Source organism: Aulonocara sp. 'chitande type north' Nkhata Bay, linkage group LG15 (genome assembly GCF_057382095.1).
Source record: "Aulonocara sp. 'chitande type north' Nkhata Bay isolate Kocher_YH1m ecotype deep benthic linkage group LG15, A_spYH_male_GT1.1, whole genome shotgun sequence".
Classification (NCBI taxonomy): domain Eukaryota; kingdom Metazoa; phylum Chordata; class Actinopteri; order Cichliformes; family Cichlidae; genus Aulonocara; species Aulonocara sp. 'chitande type north' Nkhata Bay.
Window position 1 is genome coordinate 19,195,810 of NC_141358.1, and position 14,534 is coordinate 19,210,343.

The window sequence follows — 14,534 nt, forward strand, 5'->3', positions numbered from 1 at the left end:
GCTGAGAGACGCTCTCGTAGCTTTGCCGTGACGACCGGCTAGCTACTTCCCAAAATCCAATAAACGTTTGTTTATTGATTAACAAAATAAATAAAAAGAGATTCATATCAAACTCAAAGGGAGATGAAAATGAAAGATAATCACTTATTGTGTTCTGCCACACAGCTTCAGTCAGAAACTACATTTTATTTGTCAATAAGCACATAGCAGTATGTTTGGTCTCTCATCCTTCATAAGGTCACACTGAAGCACAGACATATAAATCATAAGAATAGTGTCAAGAGATTTATTCTAAAAGACACTTCTTCAGTTGAGAGTAGAAACACACACGCTGCAGTTTTTACTTGCAAGGGCGGTCACAGAGCGCTCACACCACAGTGGGGGCCCTGTGATGTGCGCGCTCTGTTCTTGCACTTGTCTTTATTTATACACAAAAAGAGTAATACAACAGTGAATACATTTGTTCAGTGGAATGTTGATACGTGAGCATGTGCGTATGTGGTTGTGTATGTGTGTGTGTGTGCGGTTTGTGGGAGGCAGCTCCTTTTCCCGGTAGGGAGTGAAACTGTTTGTTCAGCTCTTACTTCCGCTGTGGGAAGAAACTGATAAGAAAAGAACAGAACAAGTCTTATAGTGAACAATCAGTCTAAGTCATCAAAAGGTCATCATGCATGCAGTATTCTATCACATGTAAACTTATATCATTAAAAGCTTATACTGACTACTAAGTACAATTTTCTATTGACATTCCCTCCTGTTGTCACGTATAACTTTTAAGTGAGATATCAGTATGTAACATCTTGTTGTACATTTTCTGTCACAGCATCATTAGTCACGCAAAGTCTTCATGTTCCAACAGGTCGGGGTCATCATCATCATCGTTTGTCACGGCTATGTATGCAGCAACAGTGGAAACAATTATGCGGTTAAGCATGAACTTTAAGCATGGCAGTATACATGTTACAAAAACACAAAATAAAAGTAAAAATACTCCAACTCCAATGAGTAGTCTTTTTAGCACCTGTAGCCAGGAGCCAGTGTAAAGCCAAGAAAACCAGTCACTTGTATCACTTACATAGTCCTGATTTTGGGCCTGCTGGATCTGTCTCAAGGCGTTCAGGGCGTCAGTCATGTTTGATGAGTGTACATTGTCTGGTATGTAAGTGCAGCAGGTGTTGTTAAAGATGACGCAAAGTCCCCCTTTCTCTGCTAGTATCATGTCCAGAGCTACTCGATGTTGCATCACTGCAATTCGTAATGCATTGATTTCCTGGTTCTGCTGTTCGTTGATCTTGCACGAAGCGTTCAGGAAAAGTCCAAAACGGTAGTCCAGAGTTTCAATCCTCAGCATGTTCTTTCCGGTTCCCACCCAGGGGAACAGTGAATGGAGTACTTTCTGTCTGGTAGTCCATAATTTGAATTCCTCGGGTACGTCGCTCCCCCATATTGGGTCATGTGGTTGAATTTCAGGGGGCGTTGATCTTCTTTTCCGGCGTACTGTAGAAGTGGTGTTTACTGTGGTCATCCTGAAAGTGTGGTCTGACAGGAATATGAGAGCACATGTTCCTGTCCAGCCTGGGGGCAGTATGAAATATCCCTTGCACCCAGTATGTGCCATTAGATGGTCCAGTCTAATGGTGTTCCTGGTGTTTGGTCCAAGAACACTGGGAAGTGGATGGATGTATTCCGGTTTGTCACATTGAAATTGATCCAGAAAAGTTGATCACATGCTCCTTTATCAAGTACAACATCTTCAATGGTGATTTTCTTGTGTTGTAACCCTCCTAGAAGGTTGACGTGAAGCGTGTAAATGATAGATGGGTTTGTCTTGTCGATGGTGATTTGGCTGTGTTGGAATCCAATGCCAGCGAAGCCAGCGGCACACTTGGCTTGAGTGTTGTTCATATATTTACCATATAGTGTGGAGTGTGTCGACGTGCTGGGCATATGAGAACAGACATAACAGTCTGTATTTTCCGGTTCTGCCCTGGTCCTGTTGTGGATATAGCGGTACCAGGCATTATTCATCCAAGGGTGGATGTGGTCTTGTGTCATGTCACTTAGGTGAGAGTTGTCATGCGTCCATCTTTTCTGTCTGCCTTGTGGTTTAGCTGTTGTCGGCATCAGCTGTGTTGCCGGTCAACTGCCTACAGCTGCAGTAATAGTATGAATGTGACAGACCACTCCTGGGCATGTTGCCTCCATTCCCCAGTGACTGGACTTTATTTTGATTACAGTCCTTTCGAGACTAAGATCAACTCGGCGAACACTCTGTCATGACTTCTCAAGGGCCCTTTAATGAGGTAGGAAGAAATAAGCGAATGCATAAGTATCCATTTTTTCCTCACGATGGATGTGTGATAAGAGAGAAAGTGTCTTACAGTTGTCTGCCCCTGAAACCTTTGACTCTTAAGTGTAAGGTATTCAGTTGCTCTTAGGAAGTGAACATCACTCTAAAAGCCAATAAGCCTGACAACATGCCAGCTGGATGAGGAAAGTGCTTTTGGAAGGCTGACAAAAGGGATGCTGTATGAAGGAAATTCTCTTTTGTGATAATATTTTGTACATGCATTTCTGTTGACCTGTCAACTTAGCGCATTATGAGCTGTTGTGCAAATTAGTTGGTTGATACTGGATTTGGAAAAATGACTGGATTATAAAATAAGTGAATAAGATGTAACAAGGGTTGAAATTATTTTCTTATTTCTAGTGTTTGGAGGAAGGTTTTATCATGGCACACATCTGTTTACATGGGAGGAAACTCCTTATGTGATATGACATTTAGCAATTTGCAAATGTGCAGCACATCAGAAGGATGACTCTGAAATTACAAAGGGAAACAATTTTGCTGACAAAGCTGCAAAGGCAGCACCCACAGTCTTATTAACATCACATGAAAAAGACACCATTTCACTATCAGTACTGCAGGGCGAACAAAATCTTCCCAAATCATTACACAAAACATCTGCTTTAGTGAGCCATGGTTTGAGCCATGTCTCAACGGGACGAATGGTCTTTATGATAAACCGACAATTCTACACTATAAATTTTGAAACTTCAGCAAAAGAATATGTAAGAACATGCATTACCTGCGAAAAACACAATACCCAAGGTAACTTAAGACCAAAAAGAGGACATTTTCCTACACCTGATCAGCAAAGTATCTGAAGCACTAGGTTTCAGTATAAAACACCATTGTGCCTACCATCCACAGAGTGCAGGATTAGTGGAAAGAACAAATGGCACTATAAAACAAAGGCTCAGGAAAACAGTGGAAGAAACTGGCAGACCATGGCCAGAATGTGTAGGCCTAGTCAAAATGTGGATAAGAATAACACAAGGAAATAACAAACTGTCCCCATTTGAAATTATACATGGGCGACCTTTTTCACTATCAGTTATTAGTGAGCCACTAGATAAATCAATAAGGCTCGAAGGACCAAAATAAATGTCAAGAGATTTATTCTAAAAGACACTTCAGCTGAGAGTCAGAGAGTAGAAACACACACGCTGCAGTTTTTACTTGCAAGGGCGGTCACACCACAGTGGGGGCCCTGTGATGTGCGCGCTCTGTTCTTGCACTTGTCTTTATTTATACACAAAAAGAGTAATACAACAGTGAATACATTTGTTCAGTGGAATGTTGATACGTGAGCATGTGCGTATGTGTATGTGTGTGCGTGTGCGGTTTGTGGGAAGCAGCTCCTTTTCCCGGTAGGGAGTGAAACTGTTTGTTCAGCTCTTACTATCGCTGTGGAAAGAAACTGATAAGAAAAGAACAGAACAAGTCTTATAGTGAACAATCAGTCTAAGTCATCAAAAGGTCTGTCACAATCAGCAGGGCTGAGTGTGTGTAGAGTGAAGGGTGGACCCAAATGCAGACGAAAACAAAATGTGAAACATGACTTGAATAACAGAAAACGAGCCGTTTATTGAGGCTGGCAAAATAACTGTAAACAAAAGGCAAAAGGCAAGGCTAACAATAAACTAAACTGGGTGAGCTAAATTAACTAAAAACCTACAACAGGAACATGGACTTGACATGAGGAAACTTGACACAACTTCTTGGCTTGCAAACAAAGCAGACAATCTGACAATGACACACTGAAAACAGAGGACTTAAATACCCAGGAGGTGATTAGGGGAAGTGGGAACACATGGAAACCGAGGAAAAAATTAAAAAAACAAAACAAACAAAAATTTCAAGTGGAACTCCAGACTAAAGTGAAACTAAATACAATGAACAACGAAGAACACACGACTCCTTCAAAATAAAACAGGAAACACTGAAACTAGACATGACAACACAAGCTTAACAGACTTAACACGTGATGAACGATACCAGAACTCAAACATAGAAACCAAGGAAACAATAAATAATAACTGCCTTTCCTTAACTAAAGCTAAATAGGAATGACACAAACTAATCACATATCTAAAATGAGACAAATACAAAATGAACTCAGAGCGCTGGGTCAGACACCCAGCCTGTGACAGAGTCATCATGCAGTATTCTATCACATGTAAACTTATATCATTAAAAGCTTATACTGACTACTAAGTACAATTTTCTATTGACAAATAGAAACTTACATTTTTTTATACTGTCACTTGGCTTCTAAAAGAGCTTTTATACTGATTATTAGGCAGTGCTGGATAAATAGGTTATTAAAAGATAAATATGCTGTAATCTGTAAATGTTTTTTATGAGGTTAGGGTTTGTTAAGGTTCAAAATATTGGGGATGGAGACAAGAGAAAAAACCACAATAACAACACTGGTCCGGTCGGGTTGAGTCAAACGATGATTTAATGATCACACATGTGGGAGATGGACACTGATGCAGACAGCCTCAAAATCTCAAAATGGTGGAGCATTGCTCAAACTTTTATAGCCTCTGGTGCCTCCACCTTATCATAAAAAGCCTAAACATTCACATGCTCTCTTTCACACAGCGCCTGAGCTACGACCTTGGCTCCCTGTTTATCTGCTCCTGCTGAAATGGGGCAGAAAACTCCAGCACACTCTGTTCTCTTCTACTCAGACAAATTAGACAATAACCTTCTGCGAACAGTATTTCTTATAACTCAGCAATATAATGCATCATAAAACAATATCATTCATTCACAACAAGTCAGCAGTTTAATGTAATGCAAATCAGTTTAACTAATGCAATAGTTATCAGCTTCTTCTAATTCAGGAGAATAATGCAAACTAAAACTACATAATAATTCACAATCTTTAATTAGGGGTATAACATGTGTTAGATTCTAATATTATTTTATGCCATGTTATACCCCTAATTAAAGATTGTGAATTATTATGTAGTTTTAGTTTGCATTATTCTCCTGAATTAGAAGAAGCTGATAACTATTGCATTAGTTAAACTGATTTGCATTACATTAAACTGCTGACTTGTTGTGAATGAATGATATTGTTTTATGATGCATTATATTGCTGAGTTATAAGAAATACTGTTCGCAGAAGGTTATTGTCTAATTTGTCTGAGTAGAAGAGAACAGAGTGTGCTGGAGTTTTCTGCCCCATTTCAGCAGGAGCAGATAAACAGGGAGCCAAGGTCGTAGCTCAGGCACTGTGTGAGAGAGAGCATGTGAATGTTTAGGCTTTTTATGATAAGGTGGAGGCACCAGAGGCTATAAAAGTTTGAGCAATGCTCCACCATTTTGAGATTTTGAGGCTGTCTGCATCAGTGTCCATCTCCCACGTGTGTGATCATTAAATCATCGTTTGACTCAACCCGACCGGACCAGTGTTGTTATTGTGGTTTTTTCTCTTGTCTCCATCCCCAATATTTTGAACCTTAACATTTTGGGGGCTCGTCCTGTGGTATTGGGGTGGACGTGCGAGGTGTGGACGGTCTGAGGTTGTCGAGCGGACAGGCACGGACCAGGGATCTGATGTGAGTGAGCTCCGCGGGTGCTTCTAAAGGTAAGGCACTGCCTGTTGAGTTGATTCCCAAATTGTGCCAAATTGGGCTGCATTAAATTAAAAGTTTACTCACTGACGTTGCTGGTGGGTGTCTGTTTTGATTTTGATGAGAATCACCGTGTGTTATGCAGTTAAAGTTGCTTAAGAGTATTTAATGAAGTTGAAGAAATATGAAACTGTTCCCAGAAGTAACAGAGAATGTTGGGTTTGAGTCCCTGGATATTGAGCTGAAGGCTCAGGTAGTTTGGTAGGGAAATTAGGACAGAAACTGTTCCCAGAAGTAACAGAGACTGTTTAATTGGTCGTAAAAAAGTTATCTTTCTTCGGTGAGACCCGTTATGGTAAAATTTGTCAAAATTGTTTAGGTGAAAATTGTTATAGGACGGCAGCCCAGAAGTCTGCTAAGAAGCACATAGCCCGGAGGTTACGCTCCCTCCTGGCCGTGGACGCGCGGTCTTGACCTGTCGGCGAACAGGGTTAGTTCAGTTTGGTTTAACTGTGGGGTACAGGGCATCCTGAAATAAGCTAGGAGTTAGAATCTCCTCACCGTTTTAAATGGTGTGATGTGCTTTTTTGGACACAGTTAAATTGAGTTAGGGATTTAGAAGTTAGGTCAGAAACTGTTCCCAGAAGTAACAGATACTGTTTGATTGACTACAAAAAAGTGAGACTTTCTTCGGTGAGACCCGTTATTTTAAATTTGTCGAAATTTGTTAGGTGCTGAATCTGTCAGGCCTGTCAGTGGTTGTAAATATAAGACGTCTTTGTGATATAAAATAGAGTTTTGTCTGAGCTTTGTGTGACCCTGTGGGTGATGAGAGCGCAGCTGCAGCGCTGAGAGCTATTTTTAGACGGTGTGTGAACATGCAAATGAGCTGTGACGCGCACAGAGGACTTTGCTTCCTGTTTAGCGTGTTTTTGAGTTTTATAATTTTGATTTGCAAACAATGATACATGCCTGTAAGTAAAACGCTGATTTTGCTGATTATGATACTACAAATAAGGTTTTGAATGACTAGGGTGTGAATGATGTTGGAGTTTAAAGCGGAAACTCAGAGAGGAGTGTGTTGGGAGACTGGCATGTAGTCTGCAGTGCAAAGGTGGGCGTCTTGCCTGCTAGTCTATTTAACAGTGATGAAAATGATATTAAATAAATCTCTCAGTGTGTTGATACAGGTGGCTATGGGGCTGGACCAACTGCCCCCACAAGCACGGCGGCCGAAGCAAAATTATAGTAATGGAAACCAAACTCAGCAAGAATCAGCAGCTGTGGAAAAGACAGCAGCTAGCAGAGAATTAAAGGAGAAATTAAGAGAAGTTTTAACACATAAAATTGCGGCCAACAGACTTGTGGAGGTTGGGAAGGCGCCTGGAGCATCACAACAAAAAGGTGAAATAAAAACACACACAAGCAGAGAAATGTGAGAGAGAGGCACGTGCTAGAGAAATGCCTCGTTTGAGAAAAAAAAAAACGTTAAATTAGCCCACCTACAAACGCACATACACGCAATGAAGAAACAGCTTACACCCATGAACACGTGAAGATTTTCCAGCAAGTTTAAAGCAGTGAAGCTTAACATACACCCGCCGTTACACAATAAAGTTTATCCACTACTAACAAATAAACCCTCTGGGTTGCAGGACAACAGCTTAACTTCAAAAAAAAAAAAAAAAAAAAATCACAACCAGTGATAACACGACAAATTTAGTGGTTAATAAAAGTCAAATTGTGACATGTTTTCTTCTGATTGATTAATACAAGTGATTACTGAATGAAAGAAAATTCCATTTTTGTGCTTTAAACATGATCTTAAGAATTTTAACATGTACCTGTGTTGTCCTGTCAGCTTGGTGGGTTATGAGAGGATTATATGGTGAGAAAAAACAAAAAAAGGGGGAGAGAAGGCTGACACAGGGCCTGGTCCCGTTGTTTTTCCCCTCTCTGAGTAACACAGCCAATACAACATGATTTTCCTGTTCGTTTGTTTTTGTTTTTGTTTTGTTTTGTTTTTTCTCTTTATGCTTGATTACAGGCTGCTTTGTCGGCCCGGAAAAGCCGAGGCTGACCCTGGACTCCTGCTCTCCCCTCTACCATCGTTGCTCTCTCCTTTACCATCTTCGATGTGACTCTGACCAAATGCTAAAGCAGCTGGACCCACAACAACTTGAAACTGTCAACAGTGCTGCAGGAAAACGATCTCAGGCAGCAGAGACGGAGAGAGTTAAATCCAAGGCCCGTTTCACTACACGGGGAGATTTCTGTCAGCGTGTTTTCTTTCTGAGAAGACTGAGAAAGGCCCGGCTCCCACCACCGATTCTGACCACCTTATATAAAGGAATTATTGAGAGCATCCTGAGCAGCTATATCACTGTCTGGTTCGGGAACAGCACCATGCCGGACAGACAAGCTCTACAGAGGGTTGTGCAATCAGCTGAGCGCACCATCCGCTCCGAGCACCCTGACCTGCACTCAATCTACAGCAGGCGGTGCTGGACCAAGACCAGGAAGATCGTGAAAGACCTCAGCCATCCCAACAACAGACTGTTCTCTCTGTTGCTGTGTACGTGACAAATAAACATCTGGATTTGGAAAACGAGGCACTCGCAAAGCCACCAGCATTGTGCCTGATCGGACACACCCCTCTCACACACTCTTCACACTCTTGCCATATGGAAAAAGACAGCTTCAGCTGACAGAGCTGTGACGAGACGCCCATTAAGCCCAGATGAAAAGTGAGGCCGAGCAAAACCATGCTGACCTTAACCACTCTGCATTAAAACTGTGCAGGACAGTGACGGACCAACAATGACCATCGGGCAGCAAAAAGGGCGGGCCAGAGACAGGAGGAGTAACTGAGGTCAGGAGGCACCTCAGAATGGACAAAACACCAGGAGAAAATAAGCTGAAGGCACAGGTGTCGGGGCTCGGCCAGGAGCTGACCTCTGAGAAGAGCCGAACAGCAGAGCCGCAAAAGGCCGTGGAGCAAAGCAAGGAAAACATCAATGGACTTAAATCTGATTTCTACGGAAAAGACTCTGAGGTTTCTGCCCTCAATAAGACCTCGAGGCATCAGAGCAGAAACTGAGCATGGCCCAGGAGGAGCTAGCTGAAAATCGAACCCATCAGGCTTGGAGTCCAAGACACCGGACTTGAAATCAGGCCGGAGCATCCTGGAGCTAGATGAGCAGTGTGATTTGTCCGGTCTGCTATGGAGCGAACGTTAGGGGGATGGCTTCCTGTCGCCTCTGCCGTCCTCCGATCGCTCAGCGTCCTGGGCTGCCCAGCTCCGGACTGAACGCTCGGGCCGAGACACCCAAACAACCATGGACTCCATTCCCCTGGAATGGGACCACGACTACGACCTGAGCCGTGGGCTTGAAAGTGCAAGCAGGGATCCCAGAGAGCCTTGAGGCCTGTGTTAAACTAACAGAACAAAGATTGAGGTCTTCCACTGGGGAGGTGGAAGCTGCAGACTCTCCTATACACCTTCTGGATGTCAGCCGTTCCACCTGCAAACAAACGGACAGCAGTCGCACTTCTGCAAGCAACAAACGGACATCCAGACAATTGAGCTGCGTATCAAAACCCTGAAGGAAGACCGAAGCAAAAGGGTCAAGTTAAGGAGGAGCGAAAAAAGGAGAAGATGCTGGACACTGGAGAAAAGGACTGCCTCAATTGGGGCCAGAACCAGTATGGACAGAACTCTGAGCAGCAGCACCAATGGATGCAAACAGACTGAAAAGGAGGAGGGCAGGACCCAGGGCACGCTTCAGGCCGTGGTTTACCCAGAACACTACAACAGGAAAGTGATGAACACAAACACCCACACAAACACACACATCTACATGCACCGACTCAGAGTGAAAAGAAACATACATATGAACATATGCACTCGTTGATTGAGGGAGAAATGACACACACACACACACAAATTAAAATGTTGATTCAATGAACTGAGCAGTGATCCACACACACACACGCTGATGCAATGAAGAATGCTTTACTAACAAATGCTGCACACAAACATCCAAATACGGAGTTGGTTACAACAGCAAGAACTGATTGATTATTTATTGCTTAAATGTATTTCATGCCACGCAGAGGGCATTTGTGTAGATTTAGAGGACATGGTCTGAAGCACTTTGATAATGAAAACAATGTCTGTGCGTGATGTCTGTTTATGGCTCAAAGCCTCCACTGAATTGTTTACTGTGCTTCACACAGTCTAACAAGGAGCAGTGGTACAGAGCGAAAATGATGAATGAATGGTGTGAGTTTTATTTCGAAGAGATTATGAAAAGGTTGTGTTGATTCAACTTAGTTGTTTACGTTTTTGCCAAAGTAAAGAGTTGGTGTGTAACTAGTGTCCACTATTGAGTCAAGTAAATCCAACATGTTTTGTTGGTGCAAAAAGGAGTTTTGGTTGATCTTTGGGTTTTGTTTGATACTAGGTTGATTCTATCAGTGAGGTTTGGATTGTTTTCTTTCTCTAAGAGAGAGAAAGATGGTTTGAACTTTGGACATGTTTGCAATGGGCCCCAGTATCTGTTATTATATGAGTGTTTAATTGGTTACGTCTGTGTTTGCTTTCGTTACAGTGCACTGAGATAAGAACATCTGAGAGGTGTGATCCACCGGTGGTGATATTTTGGTATTTTGTGAGTTCCTGATTTAACAAATCAGCTCTTTAATCCAGGCCTGAGAGATTGAACTTTAAAGCCCTATAAAATATTCTTATTGAAAACAGTCGCAAAGTATTTTTTCTCCATGATTATAATGAGCTTGGGAGAAAATTCACTTATATGGGACACTGATCCTGAAGCCTAAAAGGATTGCAGCGAGTCAATCCAGTCCAAAGAAGGAAAAACAAACAAGGAGCTGTTTCCTTTAAAATGATGACGTCATCTTGCTGGTGATGGAGCCTCGAATAGGCTGCGCGTGAGACTCCATTATCAGCAACTTTTGGTATGAATGTGTGTGGATGTATGCATATGACTGACGACTAAAAGTCATGGACTGACGACTAAAAGTTTAACTGACTTGATACTGAGACAAAAACGGTGCTGACTTTAGGATTATTGAATGTCCACAGACAATTCACCCAGCCTGTAAAAGAAGGGTGGATGTTTTGTTTTGCTTTGTTTTGTCTGCAAGAACAGAAGAATGACAGAGACTAAAGAGCTGTAGCTTCACAGCAGTGTGAACTGCAGACTGAACCCTTTGGTTGCTAATTTTGAGCTACTGATGTTTGCATTAAGGAAATTGTGTTTTAGTAGCTGTGTTTTAATTAAGGTATCACATTATATTGTTGGGAATATTAAATGCTAAAGTGAAGAAAAGGTTTAATCCCACTCATGACTGAGCATGTTATTATTAACCATAGTGGGTCAATGTAGAGAGTGAATTAATTTTAGAAAAAAAAACAAACAAACAAAAAACCCTCCACCGAGGTCTATGAATAAGAGGGGAATGATAGACGGCCACACTCAAAATGGAGATATGTAATGATAAACACTGGTCCCCGTCTTTTGGGCGCTCTCTTGAAGTAGTCAACAATTTAAAAGTAAGATAAAATAACAGGGGCATGTGCTGAGGGGTGGTGCTGCACAAGAACAAGAGTAAAATAAAGAAAATATTGTTTTTAGAAGTGCAAATTAGAATGTACCATTACACTCAGAGGATCAATATGAAGCTTGATATTTGTTAATTTTGAATGAAGTACATGACTGGTGACTGTTCTGTCCTGAGCTTTTGTTTTTACAGCACCCGCTTGATCACACCAACAGTTTCTCGCCACCGAAGAGGGGTACTTGCAAAAAAATAAAGAACGGGGAGGAATATCATCAAAACTGGAAAAAGGTAATCCCCAAAGGGGGTGATAATGCCATAACTTTCACTATGGTCAAATTCTCAAAATTTGACCCTCAAAAATTCTTCAAACATTTAGACACAAAGTGGAGATTTAGATAAATATAATGTCGTAAACCACATAAGCATGAAGTATTTGATTCAATAAGATGGTGAAATAACAAGCAGCAAAAGGTTGATCATGTTAATGGTGTTTATTCAAGGGTGCAGAGGAGATTATTATTATTAAAGACAACAAATGAAATAACGAAAAGTAGAAGTGGAAAGAATTTGCGTTAACGGTAATAAAATCAAAACAAAAAGGAATACTAACTAAAACTGTACTGAATGTTCACAAAACTGACTAAAATTAACTAGATTTATAGCAAAATGTGTTTGGTTGCATTGATGTGTGCGTGCCCTGCTATAGTGAAATTAAGGTAGTACGTTAGTCGAGTCGTCTGTGTTGCTGCTCCGTCCACGCGCAGAATCAGGTCAGGAAAAGTCGGGAGACAGCGCCAGAATAGAATTGAGGATGATTTTAATATGACTGGCACATTTTGTTTTGTAGACATAACAAGAGTCTTGTAGTGGAGAGGGACGTAATGTCCTCCTGAGACCCAGAGAATAAGAAAAAACAGGGAGAAAATATTTTCGTTTTTTCTTTTTTTTCCTTTTTTCTTTTAAATAAATCAAGTGTTATTAAAATAACAATCTCATAAGATGAAGATCAGGGACCAACCCAGAAGTCACTGACACTTCACTAGCTGTAAACTATTGGTTTAGGAATAAGTGATGGCACTGAACTTTCTATTTCACAAAAGTCAATTTATTTAGGATATCTGAGGAAGTACTGATTTTATTTGGAGACACAAAGGAACATTTGGCACTTCCCTCATCTCACATCTGTTTCATTGTTGCACCCAATCATTCTACAACTGAAATGCCTTGGACTGCTAACCATTTCAGGCAAGTGGAGTGAACCATATTTTGCTAGACTCTCATCAGATTGGGGCTTCCTTTTATTGATCTTTGGAGAGAAGTCTTCATTACTGGTATTATTCAGGTCTTGTTCACATGTTTGTCCCAGGTTTCTCAGCCAAGAGGAGCTTAAACTCCAGATACTGTGAGTTCCTTTCACACATTGAGATCACTGATAACTTTCAGCAACGACGTGATCTCGTAGAAACAATTAGGTGTTATGGATTCAACTATAATTGCGACTCTTATTTTTTACTTTACTGGAAAACATTTCTGCATTTTACCCATATTTTATTTTTAACTCAAAATCAAAATTCCAGATTCTACTACATGTTGGTTTTGCACCAGATAGGACGACAGATTTCAGGTGGCCCTGTGTCTTTCTCTATTACATCTGCCACTGCATCTCGATAATCTTCTCTGTGGCTTTTAGTGGGTCCTGACCCTCTCATATTTTGAAAAATCTATGTTTGAATCTCCCTTAATAATTGTGTTAAGAATTCTCTCCGCCTTTGTCAAAAGTTGGGTATTAGGAAAAAGTGAAATAAATATAAATATAAAGTCCCAATGTGTAGAGCACACATTAATAAATTAGTCATGTTCCCTGTGAAAGTAAATGAGCCTAATTCTTAAAGACCCCTGAAATTATTTACCAGATGTTTATTTTTTGAATAAAATAAAAATCTGAGTTTAACAAAACATTTTAAATGTAAATATCAAGCTTACCTTTCTCTCTTCCATAAAATGTGCTTGTGGGCACGCCAGCCATTTTGAAAAGGTGGGAAAAACAATTGGCAAGGCCACACCCCCACACATGTGACATAATTTTAAAGGTACTGTTGTCCTCTCTAAGAAACATCAGGACTTAGAGGAGTGGCAAGTAGAGTATGAGAGCTACAAGCAAAAAACTAAATGTGTACTACAGTGCGCAAAAATGAATTACTGGGTCATCAGGGGGTCTTGAGGGACATTTATAAAACAAAAAATCCCACTAACCTTAAAAGTGCACTTGAAAAGCTCACACAAGAAGGTTAACCTAGCTTACCTAGAAGACCTCATCAGGGGGAGCACACTCCCCCTCTTTGAAGAGCTCACCCACTTAACTCGCATCCCAAGAAAACAGCTAACCCCAGATAAGGCAGCGTGATGCATCCCGAGACAACAGGACTGGGACATCTAAATAAAGGTGTGAAACAATCGCATGGAAAAGGTTATCAATTGACTTCAACCAAAATTAGGACCACTCGGTGCGGCAAGAGTTAATAGTTATTAGTCTCAACACCCAAGGATAACCAGAAGAGCATGATTGATATGATGGAACTGAGATTTTGTTACACTTAACTTTTGCAAAACACAAATAAAACTAAATTGAAACTAAGGATTTTCAGAAAATAAAAACTAGACTAAACTAGCAAAGAATTGGTAAAAACTAATTACAACTGGCAAAAAATTGAAAATCTGGAGTCGAAACTAAATAAAAGATAAAACCTAATGAAAATGGCGAAACGTTTAAAACTCTGGTGCAGAGATTGGCAAATCTGACCAGGAACGTTATAAAATGGATTGTCAGAACAGTCAGCGTTAAAGCCACATTTGACAGTCCATACTAGGATGGCATTGGACATCTTGGGGGTGGAAAGGGGTTGGTGTGACCAAGGTGTGGTTTGGCTTGTCGTATGTATATTTGAGATCATATGGCTCTGGATGGACCAGTTACCAGGGCATGGAAGGAGGACAGACTCATTAAAGGAGGAGAA

General features: G+C 41.0%; 1 pseudogene; it reads right to left on the reverse strand.

The window, feature by feature from the left end:
• Positions 1-1,466: 1,466 nt before the first annotated feature.
• On the reverse strand, positions 1,467-8,064 carry LOC147312934 (uncharacterized; annotated as a pseudogene).
• Between the last annotated feature and the right edge of the window lie 6,470 nt (positions 8,065-14,534).